The 13,021-nt window shown below is 38.3% G+C and overlaps 1 protein-coding gene and 1 pseudogene across 2 annotated transcripts in view; one reads left to right on the top strand and one right to left on the bottom strand.

Annotated features, from left to right (window-relative positions):
* FAT3 (FAT atypical cadherin 3) overlaps positions 1–13,021 on the bottom strand; it is a 717,192-nt gene that overhangs the window by 159,294 nt on the left and 544,877 nt on the right. The gene's annotated exons all lie outside the window — the stretch shown is intronic.
* Positions 8,145–8,229, top strand: LOC117081909 (annotated as a pseudogene).

The raw sequence follows: 13,021 nt of genomic DNA, 5'->3' as shown, positions 1-13,021 counted from the left end.
TTGTGTGTTCTTTATGAATATTCTCTCTCTCTCTCACACACACACACACACACACACACACATACACATACACAGTGATGTGTATATATATACACATCATTTAACTGTGGTTTAGGAAGATGCTCTGGGTGAGATTTTTAACCTGTCTTTGAATTGCTGTAGATAGGGATTAGGATCCAATTACTTGCATCTGACACCACCACTTTATAATAGAACAAAATTCTCTTTACTATTCCTTAGATTTTAAGCACCATGGCTACCCACAGAGTCCCTCATCATAAGGAAAGGACCCCAGATGAATGGAAATCAAAGACAAAAATCAAGGGCTGGTATATCCTCCGTTACACAGTGTAATCCGCAGACCAGGCAGATTACTTGAAATTCCAATTTCTTTCCCCTCTGCTGAGAGTACACTTCGTCTTCTGCTTCTCCAAACATGTTGAATTGTGACTGAGGATTCTGTGAGATATTACTGTTTCAGTCTTCTGAAAGTTGCAATTAAATACACTCTAAATAGATGTCACCTTGCCACCTTTTTGGAAAGGTATAAGAGAAAAAAAATTAGCCATCAAAGGAAAATAATTCATAGTTAAGTCTCTTTCTTCTCCCTTAATCACATTCCGTTGTGTCTTCATGGCAACAAATGTCTGTAATCAGACTCCGGTTCCAGCTTTTTAAAGACATCAGTGAGATGGGAAGGGGTGGGAGGATCATATCTCTTTTTAAAAACATAAAAGGAAAAAATAAAAGACCACCCTAGAAGTAAATGAATTTGCACCTGGGAGATCTTTTAAATAAATGAATCAAATTCTCACTTTATTGCCCAGATACTAGGAATCTTTCTTTTCAAAAGAGTATAGGTGTTGCTATATTTATGACTTTCTTCCTAAAGATGAAATTTCTACAGTATCAGTAGCTAAATGAAGCCTGAGAACTTCCTGGAGAAATTGAAAGGACAATGCTAATGGCCTGGGGTTCACAGAGAAGGTATAGGTCCCTTACAACTAATTTATTTTCCTAGCAGGCTTGTGTGGATCCGATCAGACACCTCAAGGGTCAATTGCCATTACTTACTTTTCATTACTTAACAATTCTGTCCCCAAGTGTCATTCTTCTACTCAACTTCATTCTTTCGCAGTATAATTAGGTTCTACTGAATCAATGGAAATCATTTTCATGGTTATCTGAACATGGTTAGTGGTCTGAGGTAAGGAATTATGGCTTGCTCTGCACAGGTGCACATTTGGGCTTGGTGAGCATCTTAGAAGGCTGGGGTCAGGAATGTCATCATCCTCATCATTTCCCAAAGCTGGTAGGCTGTGGTTTACCTGAACTTGAACCCTCTGCTGGTGACTCTCAAATGGCAGCTCCAGATATAAAATGTCTGGGTCAGCACAACAGTTTGGTTGCCAATAATGTGACTTCTCTATGATCTGAAAGAGTAACTCAGCTCTCAACTAGGAACTGTGCAGAAGCTCAAGAAGGATCAGACAATGCCTTCAAAGAGCCATCTTCACAAGAGTGGAGAGTAAGAGAAAAATATTGCTTCTGGATCAGACAGGTTTGCCATAAGAATGCTGGTTTTTCCATTGCTTCTGAGCTGTACAACCTTGGGCAAATATAAATTATGTCTCAATATCCATATTTGCTACTTGGGAATAGTAATATCTACGTCACAGAGATTTTACTAGAATTAAATGAAATAACATGTTAATTATTCCACAAACATCTATAGAGAACCCATTACTTTCCAGATACTAGGTTAAGCACTATAGGTACAAACATAAATGACCCTCCACCTCTGTCTTCTAAGGGCTTTGAATCTAGTATGTAATAGTCCAACACAGTGCTTTACGTATAGCCAATATAGGTTTTAAATGCAGGTTTATGGTTTTACTAAATCAATGTAAATAAATTTTTCTTTAAAATTGTTAACATGCTCATGGAAATAGAGCACTAACTGCTGTCATTAATTTCTATCTATCTATCTATCTATCTATCTATGCTCATCCATCCATCTTTCTAGTCATTCATTTGTGAATAGTTTGTGTACATCAGCTTAACACATTTACAGCTGGGATGAACAAAGAATTTAGTATTCAGTAGACATCTGGAATGACTAAAGATTTGAGAGCAAAAGCTGTATAAGTAATGATTTTTATGACACTAGCCTCATGGAATGGTCTTAATGCAAATGACATTGTCCGAAGACAGTGAGAGCCTCTTCCAGGAAAGACCCTTATGTGAACTGCCATGATTATCCTCTGAAAACTCCAATTCAGTATTGCAATCATGAAAATGGCTATGATTAGCCCCCTAGTGACCTGAGAGTGTTAATGCTACTTCCCAAAGTGTCAAGCAAACAATCAAGAAGAGCATTGGTGCTGGAAAAATCAGGCTTGTCATTCAGCACAAGGTGGTTTCAGATATGCATGCCCTTAGTCAGACAAGACATGCTCAAACTCCACTGGGAGTTCCTGCAGGGAGGTGTTCTAGAATCCTCCTTGCCTGTTTATTATCACATTTAATTAGCCACCAAATTCTGTTAATTCTACCACCTAGATCTATCTAAAAATCTATCATCTCTTCTCCATCTCCTACCTTAGTTCAGATCCCCATTCATTCTTACCTAGATCTGAGCTATAGCCTCCTGACCGGTCTCCTTTTATCTGCTCTTCCTCTATCCATAAGCCATGCTCCTTTTTGTAGGCTCAGGGATCATTTTTTAAAGCACATATGATAATTTGTTTGTCAATATTTTCAGTATGATCTCCCAGCAAACATGCACGCTGTGCCTACTCTTTCTGTCTCTGTAGTTTTGTTACACACATACCTTGTTCCTTCTCTCTGATATATATACATTGTTCCTGTTTCTCCCTGACTACCTGGCAAATGTCTACTTTTCTTTTTCTTCATTTTTGAGTACTTATAGTGTTCCAAGCAAATAAGAGCATTGCTTTTTTAAAAAAAATAATTGACTTTATTTTCTAGTGCATTATTATTATGATAACCAAGCAACATTATTTCATTTAACTTCCAGAGTAAATGTTACTTAGACTTTAGGGTTCAGTTAAAATGCCATTATATTGTGATTTTCAAAAATCCTACTGCCCTGAACAAGGTCAGCCTCTGCTTCTTCTAGTGCTTACCAACCTTTGGAACAGACATCTATGTAATCCCTTCTCCACACATCTTGTGCTTGTTTGCTGGACTTGCAACAAAAAGAACTTGCTGTATTCTTAGTATCTAAGCCAGTGCTGGATACACATTACTAACTCAAACATGTGGCATCCCACTGACACAGGTGACACAAACTGAACCACAGCTTGCTTCTCTCTCCCTTCCAGAGATAATCCTTCTTCCAGAAGAAGCAGGTAGACTCCCATACTCAGGATCTGGTTATTAAGAATTCTTACCATAATTAAACCAGTAATGTACTCCTCTGTATTAAAACATCAGATACTCAGAGTGCTTCGGAGGCTGGAAAACCTCATGTAACTTCCAAAGGTGCCGATTTATCACAAGAGAGTTATTGGGGACCCAGAACTTCCTGGCATATTAGGTAGTAGCATATATTAAACAGATGCTTTGCAGCAAAGGAAAGTATACTTAAAAGCACTGCTCTGTTAATTGAATATCAGACTAAAGCTCCTAATTAACATTAGAAAACCTTCAAAAATGGACATAAAGAATATCAAGAAGCATTTATATACCCCCAAACAATCATCTCTATTGTGAGGATTCCCAAATCTGTACCTACAGCTTCAGTTTCCTGCACAAGATTTCATCCCATATATCTAAGGTCTCAATAGGAAGTTTCACATTTTTGCCTCTCTTGCATCTAAAACATAACGTGCCAAACTCAACTCATATCTTCTCTCTCAAGTCACATTGGCCTTTCAACCCAGGGACCACCATGTTTTCATTTACTTAAGCTTATAGAGCTGTGGGCTCTACCCTCTCTGTCTCATACTGATGGTTCTTCTCAGAAGACTGCTGTCCATCTCTTTACGTACATTTCAATTGCTCTCCCCTAGACCTGGACCCACAATTTGATAACTAAGTCACAATCTCATATCTGGTATTCAAGCCTCAAGTCTTTTCCTCATCTAGGACATTGTACACATGGTGCTAAAACAATGTATCATTTTGTAGATAAACGACCACCAAGACTACCAAATTCTATCACAGCCTTGCCTCATATTACCTATTCAAATTAATTTCCTAAACTTTCATGTACAAGTCTTCAGCTAGTAACACCAGAACGTGCCCAGCACTTGAGTCTTCCCCCAAACCTTCCAGAATGTAGACTTGTTTTACTCATGTGTTAGGTGGTTACTGAGCTTGTTTCTTCCAGTGGCTTCCAGTTGGATTTACACTCTCTAACAAGGCACACATAGCCTGCTGACATCCAGCCTTGTGCCTCAGTCTTTGCTACTCTTGTGTCCCACTGTCCCTGTCTCCTCTACTCCACATCTTCCCTCCTCTCTTGGCTCTAGTCAGCTACTTACCCCTCAGCAAGCCTGCTGTTCTTACGTCTGGAACACCCTGTGCTGTGAAGTTTTTTCCTGGGTCTAACTTCCAATGTTTTTTAACATCAAACTCAGTGGTTACCCCACAGGGAAGTGGTTCTTCATGACTTTTCCACCATCCAAATCAAGCACACCTGCTCTGTGATCTCTCCCAAAGCACTTATCAAACTGTCCCTTGGAAGACAGGGGTGGAGGGTCATTTGTGTTTGTATCCCCAGTGCTTAACCTCTAGTGCTTAATCTAGTATCTGGAAAGTAATGGGTTCTCTATAAATGTTTGTTGAATAATTAACATGTTATTTCATGTAATTTTAGTAAAATCTCTGTGAGGCAGATATTGCTATTCCCATGTAACAAATATGGACATTGAGACATACTTGAAATTTGCCCAAGGGTTGTACAGCTCAGAAGCAATGGAGAAACCAGGATTCTCATGCAAACCCATCTGATCCAAAAGCAATGTTTTCTCTTATTCTCTACTGTTGTGATGATGGCTTGCTGCAAAGAGGTTTATTGTCAATTTTTTCAGTTATTAAACCATAAATGCGTTGACGGTATAAGCAATATCTTATTCATCTTTGTGTCCCTAGCCACAGAGCAGGCATTCAAAATATGCTTACAGGATTAATGAGTAGGTGAGTGAGTGAGTAATGGATGAAAAAAATGCCTGTTCAAACCTCATCCTACTTCCAGGGGCACTGATTGCTATTTTGCTTCTAGAAGCTTCTCCTCTATGTCTCAAATTTTATTTTGATCTTTCTGTAAATAGATTCTAATAGCATTCAGTCACTCTCTGTATTATAATTAAATTATACATTGTCTTTACTCATGTTTGCTTCCTCACTCCTTAAACCTTTCTGACAATGCTACCAGTATCTAGAATAACAAACAATTAGTAAATTGATATGAGTAAATTAGTAAATTAAATGAATACAAAAATATATCCCCTGATGGCAAAAATAAAACCAGTACAAAAACTAAAACAGAAGTTAGAAGATAGAGTAAATCTGAGGAAGGTGACAGGAAACTACAGGCAATTGGAATTTATGATCTATAACTGAATATGAAACTCTGAACAATTAAAATCATTCATTCAACAAACATTTATTAAGCAATTTTTATGTGTTGCCATTATGCTAGGTACTGGAATTATGGCACAATATAATTTATTGAGGAGACCAAAGCATCTCCCTTAAATTATTCAAAAACAACAACAACAACAACAACAACAAACAAACTGTTGTATTACAAATATAAAGAGAGGATACAGATGAAGGCACAATCAACTGTGCCCTTGGGGGGTCTTCTGACTGCCCTAAGGTTTTTTTTTTTTTTCCCCCAAGAGAATGAACCTAAGGCCTCACAGGAATCAGCCACCAGAGAGTAAGACACTATCATTATCCTAGACTTGAAATGATATGAAAGCCATTTGCTATGCATAGGTCACCAAGAAAAAGTAAGGGTGGAACCCGGATCAGCTGAAAGATACTGCCACTCCTTGTTTAAGTGCGTGTTTCCTAAAGTCTGTATCTCTGTGGTCTTCAGTGAGAGCTGAACATCTATAAGATGGAATTGAAAGATGGGTGCTGTAGATCTAGGCTCGTATTTATCAACGAGGGCAGTATTGAACATTTGGGGTCATATAATTTTGTTGTGGGGGCTGTTCTGTAGGATGGCTGGCAGCATCCTTTTCTCTACCCACTAGGTGCCTGCTTTTTGCTAGTGTGACAACCAAAAACTGTCTCCAGGCATTTCCAAATGTTCCCTGGGGGTAAAACTGACACCAATAATGAACAAATGATCTATTCAAGGCTTCAGAAATATTTACAGGTTTGCGAGTAACTGGAAAGCAGAACATCAATGAACTTCCTTACATACATTTACATATTCAACAGCAAAACGTTGAGTTTTAGGAGGAGGATAGAGTGTTGGACTGAAGGACATTCTAATGGCACCACAAATACCGTGAAATATTTTGCTTCAATAAATGCAAGTTGTGTGGGTGGGTGAGGGGGTGGGTGATAGGGAAGACAACTCAAAACCAAATCTGACTTAGCACCCAATTTCATAAAGAAGGATCAACTATCATGGAAAGAACCTGTTCTGCTCATTTTAAAGAAATTGCTTTAGTTCTTAGGCATAAGAAGACCTATGATAAAGGCAGGAAGATGAAAAAAATATTTTTAAGAACTACATGATTAAAAATAGTCTTTTTTGATTTGAATGGACTATTCTTAAGACATAAATGGGCATTTTTCAGAAATTCCTAGAAATAATGATTGTGGAACTAAGCAGAATTTTGACACATGTTAAAAAATACATTAATAAACAGGTTTGAAAACTTCTAGGAATCCCACCTGGAGACTGGGGTTGGATGAACAAAATTTTCTTCTAGCACAAATTCCAAAGCAGGCAAACATACATTTTATAAGGAGTATCATCAACTTCACAGTAACTTAAATTCTGTATAAACCACTAGACTTGGAGTTAAGATAAAAAGGACTACAGTCCTGTTCCTTTCCTTGCTACATTAGCCTTGGATTGGATCCCTCTAAAGCTCATGTCCTCACCTTCCAAACAGAAAAATAACGTCAACCTCATGGAGCTGTAAATGTGATAATGTACATAAAAATAACTGCAAACTCTAAAGCTCAGAGTTTATATATCAAAATTTTGATATATTAATTTTTCTTTTTGAGACAGGATCTCACTCTGTCTCTCAGACTGAAGTACAGTGGTGTGACATGGCTCACGGCAGGCTCGAACTCCTGGGCTCAAGCAATCCTCCGCCATCAGCCTTCTGAGTAGCTAGGACTAAGGCATGAGCCACCACGACTGGCTAATTTTTAAAGGTTTTTGTAGAGATGGGGTCTCAGTAGGTTGCCAAGGCTGGTCTCCAGGCCTCAAGTGATTCTCCCACCTCAGCCTCCCAAAATGCTGGGATTACAGACATTATCTACCTGGCCCAAATATATTAACTTCAATCAATTTTTATATATGTTATATATGTTTTATATAGGAAAATCATGGAAACAGGAAAATAAAATATTTTTAAAAATCACTCATGATCCCACTACTCAGAGATAACCATTAGACTCTCATAGATTCTGAGCATGGAATTTACTAAGAATTCTAGAGTAGTCTTGTAGTCTCAAGAGTATTCAGATTAAACGGATGTTTAAAAATTTTTTTTAAATTAAATTTTGACTTAATTTTTTAAAGTAGTATGACCACCTGATCCTTCCATTCACTAACTACCATTTTCATGTTAGGGTTTCCTTTTTTAAAATTTCAGTCTGGGGGCCAGGTGCAGTGGCTCACGCCTATAATCCCAGCACTTTGGGAGGCCGAGGCCGGCGGATCACGAGGTCAGGAGATTGAGACCATCCTGGCTAACATGGTGAACCCCCATCTCTAATAAATACAAAAAATTAGCAGAGCGTGGTGGTGGGCGCCTGTAGTCCCAGCTACTCGGGAGGCTGAGGCAGAAGAATGGCGTGAACTCAGGAAGTGGAGCTTGCAGTGAGCCAAGATCACGCCACTGCACTCCAGCCTGGGTGACAGAGTGAGACTCTGTCTAAAAAATATAAAAAAATAAAAAAAATTCACTCTGGTCCATTTGTAGTTATAAGTGTGATGACTGGATTTTCACACACATGAGAGGTGTGTCTCCCTCAAATCTTATTACCCATCTGATGTGAAAAAATAATAATAAAAATTCAGTCTGTTTTCCTGTATGGAGCCACAGTAATAATAACAATGACATTTATCGAGTGCTCTGTGTTTGTCAGCCAGTTTGTTTGCAAGCACACAACTGAGAAAGCAGCACTGGCACCTTGTCCTCTACCAGGATGATCAAGTGCACCAGTAGCAGAGTCGGGAAAAAAGAACTTTATACCTGGAAACAAACAAATAGAGCAAATCACCCTATCTTCAGGATAAGCAAAGCTTTGGGTCCCTTTCTGTGAATTGTGATTCTCAACAGAAACAATGTAACCCCTGTGTAGTGAGCTGAATGATGACCCCAAAGGTATCAAATCCTAATCGCTGGAACCTGTAAATCTCACCTAATTTGAAAAAGGGGTCTTTGCAAATACGATTAAGTTAAGGATCTTGAGATGAGGAGATCATCCTGGATTAACCTGGTGGGCCATAGATGACATCACTAATGTCCTTGTAAAGGAGACACAGGGAGATGAGGTTACACTTGGAGGAGGAAGAAACAGAGATTAGAGGGATGTGGCCACAAGTCAGGATGCTGCCAGCCACTTGAAGCTCCAAGAACCAAGGATTCTTCCCCAGAACCTCCAGAGGGTGCTTGGCCCTGCTGACACCTTCATTTCAGCTGAGTGAAATTGATGTTGATCTTCCTGAAATTGATGTTGAACTTCCAGCCTCTAAAACTGTGAGAGAATAAATTCTTGTTTTTTTTTTTTTTTGAGATGGAGTCTCGCTCTGTCCCCTGGGCTGGAGTGCAGTGGCCGGATCTCAGCTCACTGCAAGCTCCGCCTCCCGGGTTTACGCCATTCTCCTGCCTCAGCCTCCCGAGTAGCTGGGACTACAGGCGCCCGCCACCTCGCCCGGCTAGTTTTTTGTATTTTTTTAGTAGAGACGGGGTTTCACCGTGTTAGCCAGGATGGTCTCAATCTCCTGACCTCGTGATCCGCCCGTCTCGGCCTCCCAAAGTGCTGGGATTACAGGCAATTCTTGTTTTAAGCCAACAAGCTTGTGGTAATTTGTTTTATAGCAGCCCCAGAAAACAAATATGCCAATTTTTTAAAAAACAAGAAAACACCAAAACCTGGACTGTGTCTTTTATTCCAGCAGCCCAGTTCTGCTGAAATCTAAACTTCTTTGTAAACAACGCAAGCAAAAACATTTTTGTCTCCTAGTGCTACTGACTGCTTTTTTAACATAGCTATTTACATATTATTTAGATACATCTTAATCACAGGGCACACATAATTTCCTCTCGTCTTTCATTTATCTTTTTTAAACAAAGGCACACTGCCTGTGGGGTAGCCCTGCTCCACAAGGAGTAGATTTAAAAACAAAACAAAACAAACAAACAAACAAACAAAAAACCAGAAAACAAATTCTAACTATTTAGAACTCCTCTTAATAATACGGACAACTTGTTTTCTAGTATCAGTTAAGGTCAAACATTGATGATTTGATGATTTCAAAAAGAGCCTCCGAGGATCCTTAGATTTCTAATGAAGATGGTATCTGGGATGAGAAGCTTTAGACCACCACAGCAATGTAAAACCACTCCCTGGGAGGTGTCAGAGACCCAGTTGTTCAGTACACCCGTGCGGAGGCACGGGAGTGCTGCCACTGTCCAGCATGCTGTCTCAAAGGCTGGAGAACGCTGAGAAGAACAGCAAAGGAGAAGTATAAGCATAAAAATAAAAAGCAGCCAAGGAAAAGGAGCTGGGGAGGCCAGCCTCAGTGGCAGCATGGCAAACGGCAACAGGGGTCACAAGCTGCAGGTTGAGAGAAGACTGGAGCCTGCAGGTAAGCTGTGAGAGAGAAGCACATGGAAAGTGCATCCTGTCACTTTAAAGACAAAGATCACTCTAAGGCACGTGAGGAAAACATAAAGAACCCTGCACAAGATGAACACTGGAGACATTAAAGGATGCCAGCCACTGCTCCTTAGGCACTGTGTGCTGCCCATGGTCTATGTCAGTTCTGCAGCCCTACCACGCCACCGACACCTGACTGATGATGATGCTCAGCACTGGTCCTCCTGTCTGTTTCACCAGGCCAGACTGCATTTTCTATTTTATATAATTTTTACTTACAAATTAATTAAAAATAAAAGGTTATCTACCAGGTCTTCCTCTCAGACACTCTCATTTCATACCATGTTTTTTTTTAAGCATTTATTACAGTTCTGACTACATAATTATTTATGTCACTTTTACTTAATGTCTGTCTTCCCTGACAGGCTGTATCTCCTATGAGTTGGTGGCAATGTCTGTCTCAAACACCATGTATATTCAGTCTCCTAACCAGTGACCCTTGGCACTTGATATATTTCTGAAAATAAGTCTTTGATTATCCAGTTTGTTCTCTGAGGGCACCAGGTATCAGAAAGAGGCCAAATTGCTAAAAATCAATATGCTGAAATAAACAATATATAAAACAACCAGTTTGCCAGAAGCTAATTTGCCAAAAATCAATGTGCTAAATTTACCAAAACATTGTTTTCTTGTAGTTGTTTATGAAGTTAATTGAAATTCACAGTAGATTGAGTGGTTTTAAAAGCTTTTGAATATTTTAGGGAAGCTTTAGATGGCAATTTTTTCATTTTGTCATAAGAGCCGTATTTTAGTATATGTTCATTTTATTGAGATTTAAGAATCCTAGGGAGATTTAGACTTCTCTTGAATAGATTTAACACTAAGGTAAATGTGATAGTGTCCTGTTCTCTTGAGTAATCCCATCCTTATTTCCTTTCCATTGCTTTGGACAGTTTTTGCTCTTCCTGTTGAATCTGTCGGCCCACTGCTACTGAGCTGACAAATCCCACTTAATACATGTTCCAGATACTAGATAATAACAAATTAGCTTATCATTTGGCATAGGATGATTTTGGCCATTTCAGATTTCTTTAGCTGTTTTAAAGGTCATTTTTTATTATTTTTGAGTTTAACCATTCTTTAACTTTCAACCAGAGTGACTTAGCCATAATTTGGTGCTTCTGGCAACATGTTAAATTTTATCACGTCATGTGTGAAGGGGTTGTTTTGAGCATTTGAGTATCTTTCTATCCTCTGAATGTCATTTAAACTATTTTGAATTGTAGGCATTTTATCATTTGTTTCCTAACCATTCAAAGAGCATATCAGCTTAAAATTTGTATTTCTAAAACTTAGTAACCACAATTTCACCATTTCCCATTGATATGGTTGTTCTGTGTCTTTTCTCAGCAAATTCATATTTATGATGAATGTATGGGATACCTGAAATTGCAACTGTTGACTATAAATATGCTTTTCTGAATATTAAACATATAATAAAACAAACCACTTCTACCCATAGTTTTTAAGAAGTTGACTATTCCTTGAAATGCTTCTATAAATATAGAAAAGGAAAACTCTGCAGTAGAACTTTCTAGAAGTTGTCATAGCTATTAAAACAATTCCATCTTATAGTTGATCTTTTAGTAAAGTTTTTTAATTTTATATTTTTGTTGGTATATAATAGATGCACATGTTTTCAAGGGACATGTCCTAATTTAATATACCTATATTATTTGTAAAGACCAAATCAGTGTAATTGGGATATCCATCACCTTAAATAATTATTTTTTCCTTAGTAAATTTGATGAAGTGACTTAGAAAGCAGCATTATTTGAATAATTGATTAAACAAGCTTTTAAATGATAAATTTTAAAAAGTTAAAAAAAAAATAAACTGTCTACTTGTAGAGGGATAATGGAGACATGAAAAGTCTCTCCAGTATGGCACCCTGACAAGGCTTTTGCAATTATTCCACTCTTGGCTCAATAGAAAAGGAGTCTCTATATAAAGGGGATTATAGCAGAGAAAGGGATGTCTAATTCAAAGGAAAATAGAACCGCTCTTTATCAGCCGAGGTTAGTATGCTTCTAAGAAGCTTGCCTAGGACTTTTATAAATCTCAACTGCATCTGAGGCAACAGCTTATAGAGAGCAAATGCTCTTTTAAGGTGTCTTTTAAGATGCTAGACTTCTACATCCATAGAATCGGTTAAAAAAAAAAAAAAACCTTCCTATGTAACAAGATCCTTTTTCTTTTTTTTCTTCTTAGGTAATTGAAAGTGGGTATTTAATTGACACCATCATGCTGGGAGCTATGTTTATAGAAAGTGGATGCCTAGGGATAGGAAAAGTCAAGCTGAACGCTACACTTTGATGAGGTAGTTGGGAGATGGATTTTTCTGTCTGAGACCCAAGCTTGAACCTGAAGAAGATTTTCACCGTTGAACTGTCACAATTTTTAATGTCTGTGGGCAAAGGTCTTAGGTTCTGATGTGATTCATGTCAGATGTCAGTGGAGCTGGGAGTGTTTTTCCTGGCTGGCCTTCAGCATTCAGTCCCCCATATTTAAGAAGGGGCCCATTTCTTAGGAACAACTGGCAATGGGATAATGATCTCACAGTTTTAACAAGGTTGTGAGATTATATTGGGTGATTTCTCACTACCTGCTCCCGACTTTCCTTTTGATGGGTAGCTTAACAGATATGGTGAATTTTATAAATTTCTTTTCTAACATTAGTCAAATTGGATTTAGGATTTTTTTTTTTTCATTCTTGTGTGTTTCTCATTGTATTCAGGTGAAAGTTTTGGTTTGCTCCTGAACTCCTATTGCTGTGAGAGAAGCGATAGCTGGCAAATGGCCAGAATTAAAATAGATATTATAATATAGTTGCTTCTTAATTACTCAACGTGAATTAACCACGCCACTATAATTTTATTCCCATCTTGTGGTCTCCTGCTCC

The sequence above is a fragment of the Trachypithecus francoisi genome, unplaced genomic scaffold (genome assembly GCF_009764315.1).
Source record: "Trachypithecus francoisi isolate TF-2019V2 unplaced genomic scaffold, Tfra_2.0 Lachesis_group8, whole genome shotgun sequence".
Classification (NCBI taxonomy): domain Eukaryota; kingdom Metazoa; phylum Chordata; class Mammalia; order Primates; family Cercopithecidae; genus Trachypithecus; species Trachypithecus francoisi.
This window is presented reverse-complemented; position numbering and strand designations above follow the sequence as displayed.